This window comes from Cupressus sempervirens, chromosome 7 (assembly GCF_028749045.1).
Source record: "Cupressus sempervirens isolate cs-2001-9-10 chromosome 7, ASM2874904v1, whole genome shotgun sequence".
NCBI lineage: Eukaryota > Viridiplantae > Streptophyta > Pinopsida > Cupressales > Cupressaceae > Cupressus > Cupressus sempervirens.
The window spans coordinates 36244354-36264664 of NC_143124.1; the positions used below are offsets into that span (position 1 = coordinate 36244354).

The 20311-nt window shown below is 33.8% G+C and overlaps 1 pseudogene; it reads right to left on the minus strand.

Moving 5' to 3' along the window:
* Nucleotides 1-8436: 8436 nt before the first annotated feature.
* Nucleotides 8437-20311, minus strand: part of LOC149545301 (SNF1-related protein kinase regulatory subunit gamma-1-like) — a 36316-nt pseudogene continuing 24441 nt past the window's right edge.

Here is a 20311-nt window from a genome sequence, read left to right on the forward strand (position 1 = left end):
GAATAGTCTAGAATTTCCTAGGATGAGGATGAAGACTTTCTAGAAGAGTCTAGAACTTCTTAGGATGAGGATAAATTAGATTTTTAGGAAATAAATAAAGTTTTATTTATTTCAAGGGTTTGGGTTGAGGAGATATTTATTAAAACTTTTTTAATAAACATGAGGATTAATATTTAATTTTAATTAAATATTTTGAGTTGGGGTTAGGGGTAGGAAATGATGAGATTAGCCTTTAATCAAAATTAAAGAAGGATTAGAAGATTTTGGAAGAGGTTATTGGTCATAAGGAAATTGGCCAACTTTTGGGAAAAAAATAAATTTTTTATTTATTTTAGGATTTTTGGTCAATTTATTAATTAAATAATTAATAAATAAGGAAATAATGTTTAAATAAGATTTAAACATTTTTGGGAGGGATTCCTTAATTAAATATTTTTAATTAAGATAAAAGGATTTAATGGCATAAAAATTAATTAATTAATTAATTAATAAATGATGATGTCATCAGGAATTTTTCAGAAAATAAAAATACTTTATTTTCTAAAGGATTTTTAGGTGTCTACATGCACTAGAACTTTAATCTTCATCTTTTACAACATCATGTTTAAAGAGAGTTCAGGCAACTTATGGGAAAACCGACCAAGACAATCAAATATTGAAATTTTGATATAGAGGTACTAAAAAGTGTGCCTACATAATGAAAGAATGATTTTCATTTTGTTAAATAAAACAATGTTTATAAGATTTTGAATACAAAAATGCTCTAGATAGTCAAAGTATGTGGGTAAAATTGAAAAAATTTCTTTTCTTTGCGAAGCGTCACATTCATAGTTTTAAATGAAGTTCACACCTGCAAAATCATTAGATCCATAAAATTGACCTTTTGTGATCGTGGAAACTTTCCCTATACAATTGTTAGAGAATTTTTTTTATCATGCAATGGTAGTCTCTATTGCACATATCTTAACACGTGAATCACGTAGTGAATATTCAAGAATTTATACATGCTCAAAATTTTATATCTATTAAAGTAAGTTCAAGTACCATTACATAATAATGATGATGCATCCATCAATGTCTGAACACACCCATCAAAAGGGAATTGAGGGCCCTAATTTAATATCGATGACCATGAGCATACATAGGGTGGAACTAGTGAGACAAATAGGATCAAGATAATAGCAATATAACTCTCTATGGCTATTAACACTTGTGTGACAACATGCCCATTTTGGTATCCATGAGAACAAATACACATAAGACTAAGCTAATATGATAAATAAGACCAAGGTAATAATGATGCATCTGTTTGAGAACAAGGGCACTAACAAATATATAAAAAGGGTTTTATTCCACATCCATGACTGTGTATACACGTGCATATAATAGATCTAATTAAATAAGTCTAGTATTAATGGTACAAAGCTTAATTATTGCATGATTGCTAACATGATCTATAAAATAGATAGGTTTAATGAGGTGTATAGATAAGATGAATGATTAACACATATGGCAAAAATGATTGATTGTAGGAAAATGCAAAAAATACAATACAACTAGCACTTGCACCTTTAAAGGGTGCAAGGGTTAAGCCAATAGTCTTGTATACTTTTGATGATGTTCTTGAATAATTATTCACAAACTCTTCATGTCTACTTCCCTACCCCCTTCTTTATATAATTCTTATTCGAACAAATAGGCACTCCATTCTCCCTCCCTATCTCTAGCTTATGTTACCCCTCTTTACATTTTATGCATACGCATCTTTATCCTATTTTCTCTATTTCTTATTGATGTACTCTATGTATGTGTTATATTTATCTATCTATCTGCTATTCATATATCACGTAATATATCTTTATCATTGTCTCTCTCCATCTCCCTCCTCTACTCTTCTTATTTCTCTCCCTTAGAGTTGCCTCCTCTTTGCCTCTTCCTTCATAACTATCTGAGCTACTTTGATTTGATTATTATCCATCCATATATACTCTATATCTTCCTATGTTTCTCTATCTATTTTTAGCTCTATAAATCTTTTCACTTCTCTACCCCCCATATTTTCTTAATAATATTCATCTTACTCCCTTTAACTATTATTTCCTATACAAAATGGACAACTTAGCTATTTAAAGTCAATAATTCAAAATTGTCTACATCTCATCATGTCTATCTCTTCCTCTCCATCTTACTCTATATTTCTATATCTCTCTATTCTTATATGCCTACATCTCTCTTTGATACATACACTTCCCCTATCTATCTCCTTATACTAACCTTTATATCTTTCTAATATACACACACTCAATTTCATTTCCCTATGTCTCTCTCATCTTACCCCTCTCTTTACCATTTACCTCTCATTATCGATATTCCATTTTCTCTATTTCTCTTTGATCTTACACACACACACACACACACACACACACACACACACACACACACACACACACACACACACACACCTCAAAAATATTTATCAAATTCTATCTCTTCATCTCCACACTTTCCTCACTCCTCTTCTTATTTCTCTCCCTCTTGCTTCCTTCTTGTTTTCCTTTTCTTTCAGATTTATCTCCCTCAACACACTCTCTCTCTTGCTATTTCTCCCTCATACACTCTCTCTCTTGCTATTTCTCCCTCCTTCTAATTAGCAAAAAAATGACCACTTAAACATCAAAAAATAATGATAACAGTATAATCAAATATTCATTCTACACTACCATTTTAAAGATGACTTTAAAGATATACGACACATATGAAACAAAGGCATTCACTTACATTTTTATTTAAGTCCTGATGATGGATAAGATTTCTTTTATAAATTCTAACATGCATGAAGCACCCAAATCGCATAAATACTTTCTGGTTTATGTTCATCTTAAGGAAAAATTTAAAGATTTTCTACATTCTTAGTTTGTATAGAAACTTCAAGAAACACATGCATGCAGAAAGAAGAACATAAAAAAAATTTCATTTATTGGGGGTTTAAAATGTTTCATCCTTCATCAAGAATCCATTTTTCACCGAGCAATGAGGGGTTAAAGTGGCGAATCATTATCCTTCTCCCTCTTTTTTCCTTAGAGATATTATTTTTGTTCAATACACTCTTCTTGGAGGTAGATGTCTTGTGACTGAGATATTTTAATTTCAAGGATATTATTCCACATTTTGCAAGACATCCTCCCATAATTTATTTGCCTGGAATAAAAATAGTCTTGCCTCTTTTATAAGGCTATTGTATAAATCTTTTTTTTTTAAATTATCTCCTTTATTATCAAATGTAGACACCCTTGTTTCAATTTTCTTAAGTTTCTATCGAATTTTTTCCTTTTCATCTTAAGCAGGGGGTATACAAGTTGCCTCATTGTATATTAGTCAATAGATTTCTTTGGATCCCATAATTTCCTTATTCCTCATCATCATTTTAATTTCCTTTCTCACCCTCAATGAGGATGGTGCTAATGCCAACAACGTACTTTGGATCCCATTTTTTCTCAGTACATTACTTATATTAAAAACAGCTCAGATTTCATATAAGAAAGTCAAAACTATTCTTAAAATTCATATCAATATATTTTAAAATAGAAAAATTATTATATCTTTTTAAAAATATTGTTAAACAATTTCTTTTATGAACATAACAAAATAATATAGCATTATTACTATAGAATCTATAACATTATTTTATACTACAAGATCATGGATGGTTGGAAAGATATCTATTCAAAGTTATGAGTTTAAATCCTATCTACTTAAAGAATGGTCGAAAGGTTTACCTTAACAAAAAACAACCACTTAAACATCACAAAATAACAATAACAACCTAATCAAATATTCATTCTACACTACCATTTTAGTGACGACTTTAAAGATATATGACACATATAAAACAAAGGCATTCACTTACCTTTTTTTTTTAGTCCTGATGATGTATACGATTTCTTCTATAAATTCTAGCATGAATGAAGCACCCAACTCTCATAAATACTTTTTGGTTTATGTTCATCTTAAGGAAAAAATTAAAGATTTTCTATATTCTTAGTTTGCATAGAAACTTCAAGAAACACATGCATGCAGAAGGAAGAACATGAAGGAAGAAGATAAAACAAGAACAAAACAATAGAAGTTCCTACCTTCAAATCAGAAAGATCCTCTCCTGGCATGCTACGAAAAGAATTCCAAATCGTTAGTTTGCAAAATTCCAAAATGTTCATTGGGTGAACTCCAAGATCTTCCTTACATAAGAAATTTCAGACATATATGACTATTTTGCTAGCATTGGAAATGCCATTGTCTGTGGTCTTCATAATCTTCACTTCGAACAAATCCTTTTTCGCCAGCCATTGTCATTGCCTAACAGATAATTCTTCTTTAATTAGCCATTACAAAATATTCTCTATTAATTATGTAGCAGATACGAAATCCTTTCCTTAGAAAAACATCTATTCCTCACGCTATGCCTGCAAACAAATTTATCACATATATATTATTAATTATTTCTGCACTAGCAATTTTTAAGTGCATACATTTTGATTCTATGATTTATTCTCCGAATCCAAGGGTCAGTAAAAATATGTTTTTGCTTTTCAGATCTAAAAATACTCCTCTCTTCTATATTCTAACTAAATGTTGAAGGTAAAATCAAAGTTCTTTAATTCCCTGCAGTACTACACTAAATATTTCTATTTTTACTATCTAAGTCACTATATTTTGTCTAGTATCTTATTTGCTGATGCTGTTTTAGTTTTTCCTTAATTATTATCAATTTGGGAAATCATACTTCTTTAATTTCTTGAACATTTCACAATTTTCCTATCTTCTATGTAGAGAATGATTATATTCTATCATAAATGTTGGTGATATTTTTCTTTTTCTTATAATGTTAATTAATAATAACTCTTTTATCATTTAGTTAGGCTAGTCAAGGTTGGTTTCTCATTTTAAAAAGTTAAGTTGTGTTTGTTTTTCATGTTAGATATATTATTTAATATTTAAATAATATCAATTTTTTTAATAATCTCGTAATATGTATGTAGTTATATTGAACAAAATAATAATTTGATTATGTCACAACATGTAAGATAATTCATGGATAGAAGAGTAATCTTGAACCAATCAAATATATTTTATTTTTGGGACTTTTTTATTTTATAGGTTTTCAAATAGATTGTTATGATCAATTAGTCATTACAAATCTCATCACATTTTACCATAGTCTCTTACTCTGCCTTGTATTTGGAAACATATAATACATTGATAAATTTAGATCTACAACTATGTAAGGAGAAGCCTAAAAGAATTATAAGGATTTTGATGATTTAGATATGCATTTATGAAAATCTAGAACAATATCAATATATTAAACATTATATACTATTTTTCTTGAGTTGGCCAATAAGTAAAACAACTTACAATATGGATAGACAACATTATCTAGAACAATCTAAGCCTTAAACTAGAACATTTTATAAGAATACTCTTATATGATGAATGTAACTGAAGATGGATTAATGTAGAGAGAGAGAGAGAGAGAGAGAGTTTTGTATGTGAAAATGTGAATGAGATAGTTGAAATTATCATATGATAAGGATACTCTTTTACGATGAATGTTATGTAAGATGGATTGATATATACATACATACATATATATGTACATATATACATACATACATTTATATACTATTGTTGGTAAATAGATTTTTCTTCTTCTTTTCCTCTTTTTATGTGCCCAAACTTATAACAAAGAACAACTTTACACAACAGTTGGAAACCGTTTCTAAGAATATCTAGTTTCCCTTTGAATTGAGGTACAACTCCCTGTGTAAATGATATTCAATGAATTATGTTTAATCTCTAATTCCTACTGCAGGGTATGTTCTTAACCAGAGAACAGCAGAGGCAAAACCAAGCTAATCCTATGCAGAACTAACTCAGGAAAATTTAGATTCTAATCCTATCCAATTTCAAGAACTCACACATCCTATTACTTCCCAACATTGGTGATGCAAGAATGCTATTTGTTATGCAAATGCAATGACATGAGATAAAAAAAAATGAAGATTGAACATTCAAACCTTTGCAATAGGATTAGTTGACAGTACTTTGATCTATCTCCCAATCACCATTTGACCAAGAATACAAGAAAGTGCTCAAAACTGATCATAACAATACTCCGATTGAAAGTAATCAGAAAAGTGTTGCCCAAGTACTCTAACTCATAACAAAACTTTTCCTTGTTTTAAACACACAGATACAATACTCTAATCATATTTGCCTGCAGACTATAGCCAAACCTATTACAAAGGAAATTAAACATTAATCTTAATACATGAATGAAATTACAGAAATTAAATGTGCTCTCTCCTCCACTCTAGTTCTCTGACTGTCTGTAGAAAAGGAAAAGCCCTCTCTACTGATAACTTTACAGAATCTATAGATCTTTACAATAACAGGCTCGTAAGAGCCAATGACCTTTCCTCTTCTTTGAATACAAAGAGACAAAATACAAAGAAAAAGACTTTTCAAATTTGAGAACTCAAACAATCACCACAAATGAAGGAATACAAGAATAATGACTTCTCAATTCTGAAACTATTCATTTCTAACCAACATTTGAGCTATATCCATTGGGCTTCTGGAGTCGCATCATTTCCTCTACTCATATCTTTAGATTCAAAATAGATCATCAAATATAACCAACAAATCATGTGATTAACAATGCCAAACTAATAAGTCAAATCCACATCCAATGACAGAAGATGATCAACAGAACAATGTGAAAAACATTGGTTATTTAAATCTACTCCAACATTACATGTTGCCTAAGTTCATTGATCATTGTTGTAACTATTCCCATGATATCAATCTTGAAATGTGATATAACATCAACCAAACAATGGTGGAGAATGATAATGGTGACAATGACAGCATATTACAGCGTTGTATTCACTAGTTACATCTACCATATCTTTGACATTTACATATTCCTCCCTCATGATAGAAGTAGCAAGGCCTTCTTCAAAATATATATTTTTATCAACTCATACAAGAGGCTTTTGACCTAGGTGGGAGATGAGGTTGTTTTAGGTGGTTCCATCGCCAACAGTGGTGCAATGAATGGAGCGAGTGAAGAAGCCATAGAAAGAAGATTTAGCACTTGACAAACTATCAGATCCGATCAAAATGCCTATCCATGTGTCTATCAGCACCTCTTCTCAGAATTGCATGTTGTTGATCCCTAAAATGTAAAAGAAGGGCTTGTGTCTTCTCCTTTACTCGTGGAGTTCTAGATTGAGGCAATGCAACTAGAGGTGGAATGGCACCTTCCTATAAAACTAGAGCTCGAAACTTATTGCTATTTGTAAAAAGTTGTAGAATGGAAGCTGCAACATTTTCCTTTCCCCTCTAAGACCCTATTTCAGCCACTTCCACCAAAGTAGAAATGCCATGCTCCTCACCTATTGCAACACAACCTTGTTGAATAGTTGATAGATTGGCCAAAACGGTAACTGCCTTATCTACCATTCCAGCCACATGGTTCATGAGTTTAATGAGATGCTTAACAGCACTAGCTTGTACAATACGACCTTTGTTCTCATGTAAGATGGATGATTTAAATAAAATAGTGGAAGCATCCTTCTTTCCTTGGGGAGTACCATTCATTAGGAGGTCCACTAAAGGTGATATAGCACTGGACTGCCCAATGGCAATTTTATTTTCCTCTATGACTAATAAGTTGAATAAAGTTGCAGTGGCATTCTCTTTTGCTTCAGGATTACCTCCTCTAAGTACGTTTATGAGGGGTTCAATGGCTCCTGCAGCTGCAATTTTAGTCTCACTGTTTTCATTTATGGATAAGTTCAGCAAAGTAGTCACAGCATTTTTTGTTTCTTTTTCTAAAACCTTAGCTTTTTCAACCAAGAATCAATCGAGCTTGACAGAGAGATAATTTGCTATTAGTCAACACAACTAGTAGAAGTCCAGGTGCTCCTTTGCAATTTGTAAGTTGAAAGCCCAAATGGAGGAAGAGTAATATAGTGATCATCCTTAATAGTAGTTTTGCCCAAATCCATCCTTCCACAAAAACTTTGCATTGTATTTTGAATCCAATGCATTTTGAAAACTTTCAAGAATACCTCCATTTCCTTATTAAATACTTTGAGATATCAACCCTTCAATGATTATTTATGCAAGAAATCCATCTTTTATACATTAATATATGAGAATAAACTTCTTTGAATGTTCTATATTAGCTTTTATCATTGCATTACCAAATAAGAACTCTTTTCTGATTCCTATTCTTTTAATTTTTACTTCCTTGACCATTTTAATGGTATCATTCTTTATGAATTCAATGAAAAAGATTCCTCAAAGTATTGCAATAGTCTCTATTGGAATTATTTGACTCTTCATGTCCAAAATCTAACTTGGAATACTCTACCCCCCTACACACTTTTCACTCATCAATTTGAATGCTTGGAGAACAGGTTGATCTTCAATGAACTTGACCATTTGATCCAGTTTCATTACTGGAAGGAGATGTTTTGAAAGTGTGTTGTTTCCCAAAGTCTCAAACCAAGGGAGTCCAACACACTTAGAAAGCATATGCACTACAGTAGATTGTGTAAAAAAAAATTCAATCTTTCCCTCACCTATGTCAACCACAGGGAGACTCTTCATCTTATACTTCAAAAGCAAGAGAAGCATTGTTAAAAATGAGTTAGATGGTTGTATAGGTAGGAATGGAACCCAACGGAAGGATCCTGATATGTCTTTGACCTTTGTCTCCCCATAAAATTTTAAGGATGTCAACATTTCAAAGAAGTGACCTCCCTTTGTAGCATTAGCTTTAGGATTTGAGTTTATTCCAAACACTTGAGACTGTTGAAGCATCCACACAGAGATTCCTACAAACTCAACAATCCTAATCTACTTGTCAATCCAAGTTGCATCATCTAGCACATTTATATCCCTTATTGGTGCACTCAATATCTTGTTCTTGGCAAGCAATTCAACCACTTCAACAAGATTGGCATCTGAATTGATCTCTACCACTAGAGATCTTCCCAATTTGTAGAGCCCTTAGTAACCAAATGTCTTTCTAGATTGTACATACTGCTCCATGAAGCTCTAAAATAAGAAATATTTGTATATCCTTTATCTGAGAAGATCATCAATAAAACATGATATCTTTGTTGGGCTAGGAGCTATCACATACCTGACATGACAACACTTAAACCAACCCGCCTGAAAAATAAATGAGAGATCAAGAGAAAGGGAAACCTGAAAAGGATGGCCTACCTATAACAACTTAGACCTAGACTCAAGATTGACTAAACTGACCAATATTGACAAAAAATAAATTTAAAAAATGAGTGACTTAAAGTCAGGCAACAACTATATAAATGTGTGTGTGTATGTGTGTGTGTGTGTGAGAAAATGTGAATGATAATATTTAAACTATCATTGGATTGAGCTATAAAATGACATGTTTATGGTGACCATCCATACAAATTTTCTCTTATGCTTTAGGTTAACTTAACCTTTGGATAGCAATAAAGAAACTTGTCACACATGGAAGAAAAGTTCTTAAGCATTTTTTAGGATGACTTCTTTTTAGATATGAAAGCCACCATAATCAAATGATGTGTTATGAGATGCATACAAATATAATGGGTTTCTCTTATAAATCTACCAATGTTTCAAATGTGAGTTGAATATTTAATTAGAGCTCATGTTTAGAGTTTTAATTATGTAATTTGAGTTGCCTTTCCAAATTTCTTATTATTATTTAATTAAATGAAATATTAATTACATTTAATGCAGAGGAAAAGATAACATCATTAATGTTAAATTATATCAAAAAATTACATATTTTTAATCATTTAGATATTTTTATGTGTCTAATAATAGTTCATACTATAACTAGGAGCCTAATATTAATTATGATGATCATGACCACACTTCTTTTTCAGGCTAATACTATAGAGACTTCTACTGATGATAGGGCTTGAGCTCATGCTAAAATAACTTGACTAGACACAAATAACACTTAACCTTCTACTTAGGAATATTTTATGATATTTTAAGGATATTTTTTTATATATGGTTAATATTTTTCAACAATACATTCCCTATGACATCTATTGTTTTCTCATAGTGTTAATCATGACACAAAATGAAATACTTGTTAGAGCAGGGCTACCTTTGCACCAAAAGATCGATCTGTCAATGCCTTATACAACCACTCAACTTATAGTACACAAAAGGTGGTTAACCCCTTTTCAAAAATCCTAAGGGGAGCATTGAAAATTTTTCTTACAATCTCCCACTCAGCATTACCTAAGGATTCAAACTTGTGACTAAGCTCTGATACCACTTGTTAGAGTGGGATTTTTGTTGCACCAATAGAGTGATCTATCAATGCCCAATAAAACCAATCAGCTTATAGTATATAGGAGGTGGTTAAGTCCTTATCACAAGCCCTAAGGGGAGTGTTGAACAAATTTATAACAATACCATCTCTTTGACAACTCATATAGCTCCGATTGATGAACCGTTTATATTTTCGAAAAGCTCTTGAAGAGCTCTATAGCCCTATGGACCATCTTTGCTTGTCCCCCATTTTTTGGCCCTATATGAGGTCATTTAATGCCCTAAATCTGATTTTGAAGCATTCTTAGGAGGTCTCTAGAAATTGAAAAACTGCAATAACTTTCAAACTGTGGTGACTTTTGACCTGATTCTTTTTCTGGAATTCTCTAAATTACAATTACAATCATCTAGCCAATTTACATATCCTAGTTCACCAAAATGATGGCTCAATTACATACTCCTATTTTTTAGGCATTTTCACATATCCTACGGTGCTCAAATACTCTAACCTGGAACACTGATAGTGGAACTATGAGAGTTGGAACCTTTATTTGACCCAAATGGGTATCCAGAAATGAAAACACATGAAACAGAAACTAGGTCAAAGTACATTTTTTTTTTTGGGTGACACAGGATTGCCCTTATACATCTGGATGCTCCTACATCAGACACCTAGGGTATATTGAAAAGTGACCCTGTCACTTTATGGATGGTAGAGGAAATTCCAAATGGGAAACCTCAGCTGCTGATATCCAGGTTGAGTCCTCGATTGGTTGGCATTTCCACTTAACCAAATACTCTTCATACTGCCTATTTCTGGTACTCCTACCCACACGATGATCTAGAATGTCTTCTATCTCCTCCTTCTTAGAAGCAGGAATTAGACATGGCTCTAACATCTGCTCCTTATCTGCACCATCATCATGATACTCTGTTAAGTCTGCAATGTTGAAGATAGGAGAAGTGTGAATTTTATCTGGTAACTCCACCTCATATGCATTTCTTGAGTCATGTTTCTTCAGAATTTTGTAGGGGCCAAATTTTTTCATCTTTAGCTTGTTGTAAGTACCTACTAGAAATCTCTTCTTTCTTAAGTGTACCATGACTAGATCCCCTACTTGGAACTCCTTATGTCTTCTCCTTTGATCATCTCTAGCTTTATACTATTGATTCATCTTGGTAATGTGTGCCTGGACCTCCTCATGTAGATGCTTGATATGTTCAGCAAACTCTTCTACTTTAGCACTTGTCCTTTCCCCTTGCTCCATCTTCCTCAATTCTGGTGCAGTCCTTGGGCTACTTCCATATACAATTTGGAATGGTGATTTTCTAGTACTCCTATTTACAGAGTTATTGTAAGAAAATTCCATGTGTGGTAGAATCAAATCCCATCCCTTGGGCTTATCCCCAACTAAACATCTCAACAAATTGCCTAGACTTCTGTTTACCACTTCTGTTTGACCATCAGTCTGCGGGTGATGTGTGGAATTGAATTTCAAGTCTGTTCTCAACTTTTTCCACAATGTCCTCTAGAAATACCCCACAAATTTAGTATCTCTATCAGAAACTCTAATCCTTGGGAGACCATGTAGTCTCACTACCTCTCTGAAAAACAAGTCTGCAATATGGATAGCATCGTGAGTTTTGTGGCATGGAATGAAATGTGCCATTTTGGAGAACCTATCAACCACTACAAATACTAAGTCATTACCCCTTCATGTCCTTGGTAGTCCAAGAACAAAATCCATACTTATGCCCTCCCATGGCTTTGATAGAACAGCCAATGGCTGATATAGTCCAATATTGTGACTAAATCCCTTGGCCACTTGACAAACCTGACAACTTTGTACAAACTTCCTCACATCCTGTGATATTTGAGGCTAAAAATAATGTTCTCTAAGAATGGTAATGGTCTTGTCTCAACCAAAATGTCCTACCATCCATCCACTATGTTTCTCCTTAATCAGATTTTCCCTCATGGAACTCCTTGGAATGCATAATTGGCTGCTTTTGAACAGCATACCATCTTGAATCAAATAGTCTAGCCACTTGGTTCTATCTATAGCAGTAGGCTCTTTACAAGCTTTCCATGCTTCAACAAAATCAGGATCCTCAGGGTACAAATTCTTGAATTCATCCAACCCAACTACTTCAACCTGCATAACTATAAGCAACAACTGCCTCCTGTTGAATGCATCTGCAACCCTATTAGCTTTTCTACTTCTATGCTTTAAAACAAATGTATAACTCTGCAAGAACTCTACCCACTTCATATACCTTTGGTTCAATTTACCTTGGCTATTTAGGTATTTTAATGCCTGGTGATCAGTATATAAAACAAATTCTTTTGGCAATAAATAATGTCTCCATTTCTTTAAGGCTTGAACTATTGCATAGAACTCTTGATCATAAATAGAATATTTTTTCTTTGCATCATTCAATTTTTCACTAAAATATGCAATAGGCTTACCTTCTTGGCTCAATAAAGCCCCAATAGCATTGCCACTAGCATCACAATCCACCTAGAACACCTTTATAAAATCTGGTAGTGCCAACATAGGTTGTTTTGTCACCTTCTTCTTTAGCAATTCAAAACTTCTCATAGCTATTGTAGTCCACTTGAACTCTTTTCTATCCCCTCTTATTGTGTCAGTCATGGGTGCACATATGCCACTAAAATTCTTAATGAACTTTCTATAAAAACTAACCAGAGCATGAAATGATTTTACCTCTGTAGCAGATCTTAGAGTAGGCCATTCCAAGATAGCTTTTACCTTCTCTAGATCCATTTTAAGACCTTCAGGTGATATAACAAACCCCAAGTAGACTAACTCCTTTTTTGCAAAGATACACTTCTTTAGATTAATTAACAGTTTCTCTTCCCTCAACCTTTCAAGGACACTACAAATATGCAATAAATGTTCTTCCAAAGTCTTGCTGAAAATTAAAATATCATCCAAATAGACAATAACAAATTTTCCCAAGAACTTCTTAAGTACCTCATTCATAGGTCGCATGAAGGTGCTTGGGGCATTCGTAAATCCAAAGGGCATGAATAACCACTCATAAAGACCCTCCTTGGTCTTGAAGGTATTTTTCCACTCATCTCCTTCTCGTATTCATATCTGGTGATAGCCACTCCTGATATCTATGTTTGTGAAGTACTAAGCTCCACTCAAATAGTCCATAATATCATCCATCCTTGGCAAAGGAAACTGATACTTGATGGTTATCCTATTTATAGCTCGAGAGTCTGTACACATTCTCCACTCTCCATCCTTCTTTGGTACTAGTACCGTAGGTACTACACATGGACTCGGGTTCTCTCAAATCAAACCCTTCCTCAATAGCTCCTAAACTTGTTTTTTTAGCTCCTCAGTTTTAGTAGGAGTCATCCTGTGAGCATCCTTGTTAGGAAATCTAGCTCCTAGGATTAAATCTATCTAATGACTAATTTGCCTTACTAGTGGTAATTCTTCTGGAACATTATCAAAGATGACATCTCCAAACTCACCTAATAAATATAAAACATCAAATGGTATTTCACTACTACCTTCCTTATATTTTCTAGGAATCAAAGCATAACACATACGCTGATGTTTCATGCCATCTAAAAACTTCCTTACATCAACAAGACAAATCCTAGCATTGCTACATACCTTTTCACCTTTCTTCTTCATTGGCTTCAATTTTTGGCAAACTCCATCCTTTGTTAGAGAGTATGTGTTTGCATGACCATCATGTACTGCATGCCTATCAAACTACCACAGTCTACCTAACAATAGATGGCAAACATCCATCAAAATAATATCACAGAGAACTTCATCATGGTAAGTCCCAATTTTTAACTTCCCTAAACATTGTTCACTTACTAGGACCTTATGATCATCCTTCACCCAAGCGATCTGATAGGGCTGGTGGTGTTTCTCCCTCTTCAGCTTCAGCTTAGAGACCATCTCCTCTGATACCAAGTTATCAGTGCTACCACCATCAATGATCACATCACAACATTTATCTTCACACTTGCACCTAGTACGGAATAGACTCCTCCTTTATCCTAGTTCAATCTCACCACTTAATAAAATAACTATGCATCCTCATCCACATGAGCAACCCTAGCTTGGCCTTCAGTTCTCCTATTCATCCTTCCTTAACATTGAGGGCATTCAAAGGCACAATGACCTTCTTTATTGCAATGGAAATAGGTACCATGGAAGCCTCCTCTTCCTTGTCCATGTCCTCTACCTCTGCCTTTCTGATTTCCAAAGTCTTGATCGTGGGAGCGGTTAAAACCCTCATTCCTCTGGTTCCTGCTAGTACCCAGATCTTCATTTTTGTTTTGGGTCTCATTTTGACCTCCAGATGACCTATCACTACCCCTTCCTCCTTGACTGTGTCCTCTTTCTCTTCCTTCAAACCTTTTATTTAGTTTCTCTTCAACTCATAGGGAAAACTTGTACACTTCTTCAATGCTGATCATTCTTACCAGACTTAATTCCTCTTGGATGCTAGGTCGCAACCCATTGATATAATGAGAAAATTTCTCTTTATTTGCTTTGGTATGCTCAGATCTAATCAAAAGTCGATAAAACTCCTCCACATATTCCTGGACTGATCTTCCTACTTTCTTTAACCCATGCATCTTCTTAAACAGATCAAGCTCATAGTCAATAGGAATGAACTTCTTCTTCAATTTGTCCACCATGGGATCCTACCTTGTGATTGTATCCTTTCCTCTTTTATTTCTTTCCAATTAAACCTCTTGCCACCAAATCTTTGCATGGCCCTTCAGTTTGGCCTTTGCAAACTTAACCCTATCTGGATCCCTGATATCCTCATATTCAAAGTACTCTTCTAGTTCATTGATCTAGTTGATCAACTCATCTGGTTTCAGATTTCCTAAAAATAAGTCTTTTCCCAAACTTAGCAATGGCCCTAAAAAGCCTTTCCTCTTCCTAATTCATAACTTCCTCGTCAACTTCCCATTCTGGTCCAAATTCTTCTTCATTGTCATCCTCACTTTCATCACTTGCAGCAACATTTGCTCCCCTACAGAGCTCTTCCTGCAATGCTTGGACTTGCCTTTGGAGGGCTCTAACCTCCTCAAGATTAATAGCTTTGGCCCTTCCACCACGCTCTCTTTGTGGAGGCATCTTCTTAACTCAAACTCACAACCACACAATCTTGGTGCAAACTGCCTCACAGTCGGCACTCTATCTACACACTCAGGAAAACCTGCTCTAATACCACTTGATGGGGACACAACCTAGCACAGAATGGACACAATGGAAAGGGAAAATTTTATTGACAATTAAAATATTCTATTACATGAAAAATAGACAAAATAGACTTCAAAACATGCCCTATGGGCTTACAATAGTAGAAATCAGAAGATAATTTCTTCTCCCAGTTCCTTCTCTCAAACTCCACTCTGAACTACCTTTTACAATGCCAAAAATTTCCTTAAATAGACCCCAAAGGGTTAAGGATTAGGAATACATCATATAAAGTGCTAGTTGGCATCCACTGACCAAATAGAAGGTTCTAGAATCTGCATTAGAAGTCAGCGCAAAATAAGAAGAATCCAAAAATGGTAATCAAACTTCTAGGAGGCATAACTTTTGAACCGTAGCTTCGATTGACAAACCGTTTACATTTTCAGAAAGCTCTCGAAGTGCTCTATATCCTTATGGACTAGGTTTGCTCATCCCTCATTTTTTGGCCCTATATGAGGTCATTTAATTCCCTAAATCTGATTTTGAAGCATTCTTAGGTCTCCGGAAACTAAAAAATTGCAATAACTTTCAAACCATGGTGACTTTTGACCTGATTCTTTTTTTGGAATGCTCTAAATTAAAATTACAATAATTTTTCCAATTTACACCTCCTAGTTCACCAAAATGATGGCTCAATTATATACTCCTATTTTTAAGGCATTTTCACGTATCCTATGGTGCTCAAATACTCTAACGTGGAACACTGATAGTGGAACTGTGAGATTTGGAACCTTTATTTGACCCAAATGGGTATCCAAAAATGAAAACACATGAAATAGAAACTAAGTCTAAGTACATTTTTTTTGGGTGACACAGGATTGTCCCTATACCTCTAGATGCTCCTGCATCACACCCTTGTAAAGGATTTACAAAAGGCTATTAGGCCCACCTAATTCCATAGGAATTTCAATAACCTTCTCAAAGGCTTCACCACCTAGTTTTTAAGATAACCTATCAATATAGGATTTTAATATCTAATATAATGGTAAGAAAGTATTAGATAGCTTTGACCTGACACTATTTGCAACTTATACCTTTTAGATCTTAGATCACACTTCAATTCTTCAATTTTGCTTGGCTTTTTTTCCTTGCAAATCTGATAGCTTGTTCACCCTTCAAGATCTATCACCTTGAGTCTTTTGGTCATTATGCCAATGCATTCAACTCCATGTGGTCACTTGATCAAATTAGAGTCTCTGTGCTCTATTCTCCTTCACTATGTCTTTTCTTTAACACTTCTCACTGGCCTCCTCTTGGCTTCCTCTACTAACCACACTCTACCACACATTTTTTTGATCTCTGACCTATAACTCCTTAGAAAGAAGTTTTTTTCTTCATTTCCTACTCAATTCTTCCTACTCTTAACTTGAATTGGCTTTGAGAAAAATGATATTGTTTTCACTCCAAATTGTTTCTTCTAGGAACATTAAATTAAATCCATCTATATTTACCTAAAATTGGTTTGCATAAAACTCTGTGACACTAGCTCATCATCCTTATCACCCAACTTGTTCACAAAATTCAATGTAACCACCTTATCCTTTTTTATTTGGAAATTCTTTGACTTTTCAAATAATGCACCAACTTGGCACTATTGAAATACTGGTGCTCAACACATACTGTGTTACTTGACATCAACTATGTTTTTACTGATGCTCGGCACCTGATCAATTTTGCTCAACATCAACTATATTTTTCTAATGCTAGGCACTTGAAGACCTTTTTACTCGGAACCTCAAGACTTGCTACTCAGCACCCAAAGGTTACTTTAGACACACTATATTTTGCATGTTCTCAATTTTAACTAAGAATTTGCTCGGCTTGAACTAGCTTGCTCGGCAGTCACATATGAACTTAGTTAATCTTTTCTTTTGACTTAGCTACACTTTAGAATTCTAATGTATCTAAGTGTTTCCATCCTTTGTGTCTTAGAGTATGTCTTCAATACACTATTTTATCAATGTCTTATCTGATCCTTATACTTCATTATAACAACATAACTTCAACCCTTTTCTCTAGGTGCTCTAGTTACCCCTTATTGATTAACTCCTCCTTGTCAATCAACTAAGTGATAGTACTTGGATCATTTAAGAAATTGGCATTCCTACAAATAGAGAATTTTACATCAATGATTGAAAACATTCTTTACCTATTCCATCATTCTTCTATCAATGATCTTTTCAATCATTTCCAACAATCTCCCTCTTTATATCATATCTCACTCATTTGCTGATACAAACTAAATCCTTTATTATGCTTCTCCCTCTTTGCTATGGTATCCTTTCTCTTTACGTCTGATCCTTTATAGCTACATGCTACTCAGTTTCTCATTTCTCCCTCTAATCAATTATTTATCAATGATCAACTCCTTTTGATGTAGGGCAAATTTTATGTTGCTTAAATAGCTTGGGTTAGGGGTTTTACCCCTAACTTACCTCTAATATACTCATAAGCATCCTTAGGTAATGGTTTAGTGAAGATATCTGTAATTTGTTCCTTTGTGTGAATGTAGTCCATCTTCACTTGCTTGTCTTCAACCAATTCTCTAACATAGTGATACTTGAGTGCAATGTGCTTAGTTTTTGCATGCATTAATAGATTCTTGGATATGTTTATAGCACTTTTATTGTCACAATATAGTATCACTTGCTTGGTTATGTCTTCCTTCATTCCCTTCAATAGATGCTTGAGCCATACAATGTTTGTGCAATTGATTATTGCTACTACATATTCTACTTCTGTTGTGGATTGTGATGTACATGTTTGTTTCTTACTAGTCCAAGTAACTAGTGTCTTTCGTAAGAAGACTTCTCCTCCACTAGTTCTTTTTCTTTCATCAATGTTTCCTCCCTAATCTACATCAATATAGGCATTCAACTCAAACTTGTCACTCCTCTTGTAGTATAAACTAAAATCATCTATCCCTTTGAGATACCTCATTATCCTTTTCACTACCATGAGATGATTTTCTCTAGGGTTAGTATAGAATCTTGCCACTATTCCAACTACTAATGCTTTTTCTGGTCTTCTATGTACAACATATTATAACTTTCCAATCATGGATCTGTACATTGTCTAGTTGACTTCAGTAGATTCACCATTTTTGGATAGCTTGTGTCTAGTTTCCATTGGTGTGTTGACAAGTTTGGAATATTCTAGACCAAATGTCTTTAGTATCTCTTTAATATACTTTGATTGGGTCATGAATATACCATGTTTCAATTGACCTACTTGCAATCCAACAAATAACTTTATTTCTCCAAACATTGACATCTCAAATTCATGTTTCATCTTGTCAAAAAAATCCTTGCTAAGCACTTATTTTCCTCCAAATATTATGTCATCCACAAGGATTTATGATATAAGGATGTCCTTACCTTCTTCTAATTTAATGTACATATTGCTATTGTCATCAGTTATCTCAAAGCCTATTTGCACTAGATACTTATGAAGTCTTTCATACCAAGCTCTAGGGGCTTGTTTCTATAAGGAAACTCAGGTGCAAAAATAGCTTCCTACACTAATCTCTTAAGAGAAGTATGGTGCAAATCCTATTAAAATCTTTTACACTTATAGATTCAATATGATTTAAACAACAATATTTTAGCCAAGCAGGCATAAAAAAAATAGACAGAGAAAGAAACACATAACACAAAGATTTTTTGGTGGCAAAAAACCTTTTGGTAAAACAACCCCACCCCTCCAAAACCTACACAATGTATTATCTTCAACACAAGGTTACAATACACTTGCGATGCAAGTTCAAAAACAACAACAGAAGACTCCAGTAGCAACATTTAGTACCAACAATAAAAATTTTTGCATCACTACTCTTCACAACCCTAAAAAATACTTATAACATGTGCTTCACTTTTAGGGCTACTCCCAAAGATAACCGTATTAGGGTCTTACAATTCTTTGAGAAAATAGGAACACTAAAAAAATTTTACTATTGGGGTAGAGTGTACAATACTCAAAGTTATCAATTGCCACATGTCTTCACCTATCATAGAATCTTCCTAACATAGCTCTTATGTGTCATAGAAATCTGTCATAACTGTTTTAGCCATGATCTCCTTATACACAATTCAAGATGTTGACACATCAACATTATTTGCAAGAAAATACATTTTACAAAACAAATAATAAGAATAGGAATTATCCAAGGTTGAGACACCTTATTCCTAACAATTTCAACCCATATAGAGCTTTATACAATTTGTAGACCTTGTCTTTGTTGTTCTTATCAAAAAAACCTTCTAGTTTCTCTATTTAGACTTCCTCTTCTAGTATACCATTTAGAAATGCAAATTTTACATCCATTTGGTAGACTTTGAAAGCTTTATAAGTAGCATATGCAAGTAAGGTTCTTACTCCTTCCATTCTTACAATAGGGGCAAAAGTTTCTCCATAATCCAATCCTTCTTCTTGTGCATACCCTTTCCAAACTCATCTTCATTTGTTCCTTGTGATCTCACCATTTTCATCTAGCTTTTTTTGAACACCCACTTGGTTCCAATCACATTCTTATCTGTTGGTCTAGGAACTAAGGTCCATGTTTTATTCTTTTCAATTTGCTCTATCTCTTCTTTCATAGCATTGTACCAATCATCATCTTATAGAGCTTCACTTACTATTTTAGGTTCCACTTTGCTATGTAG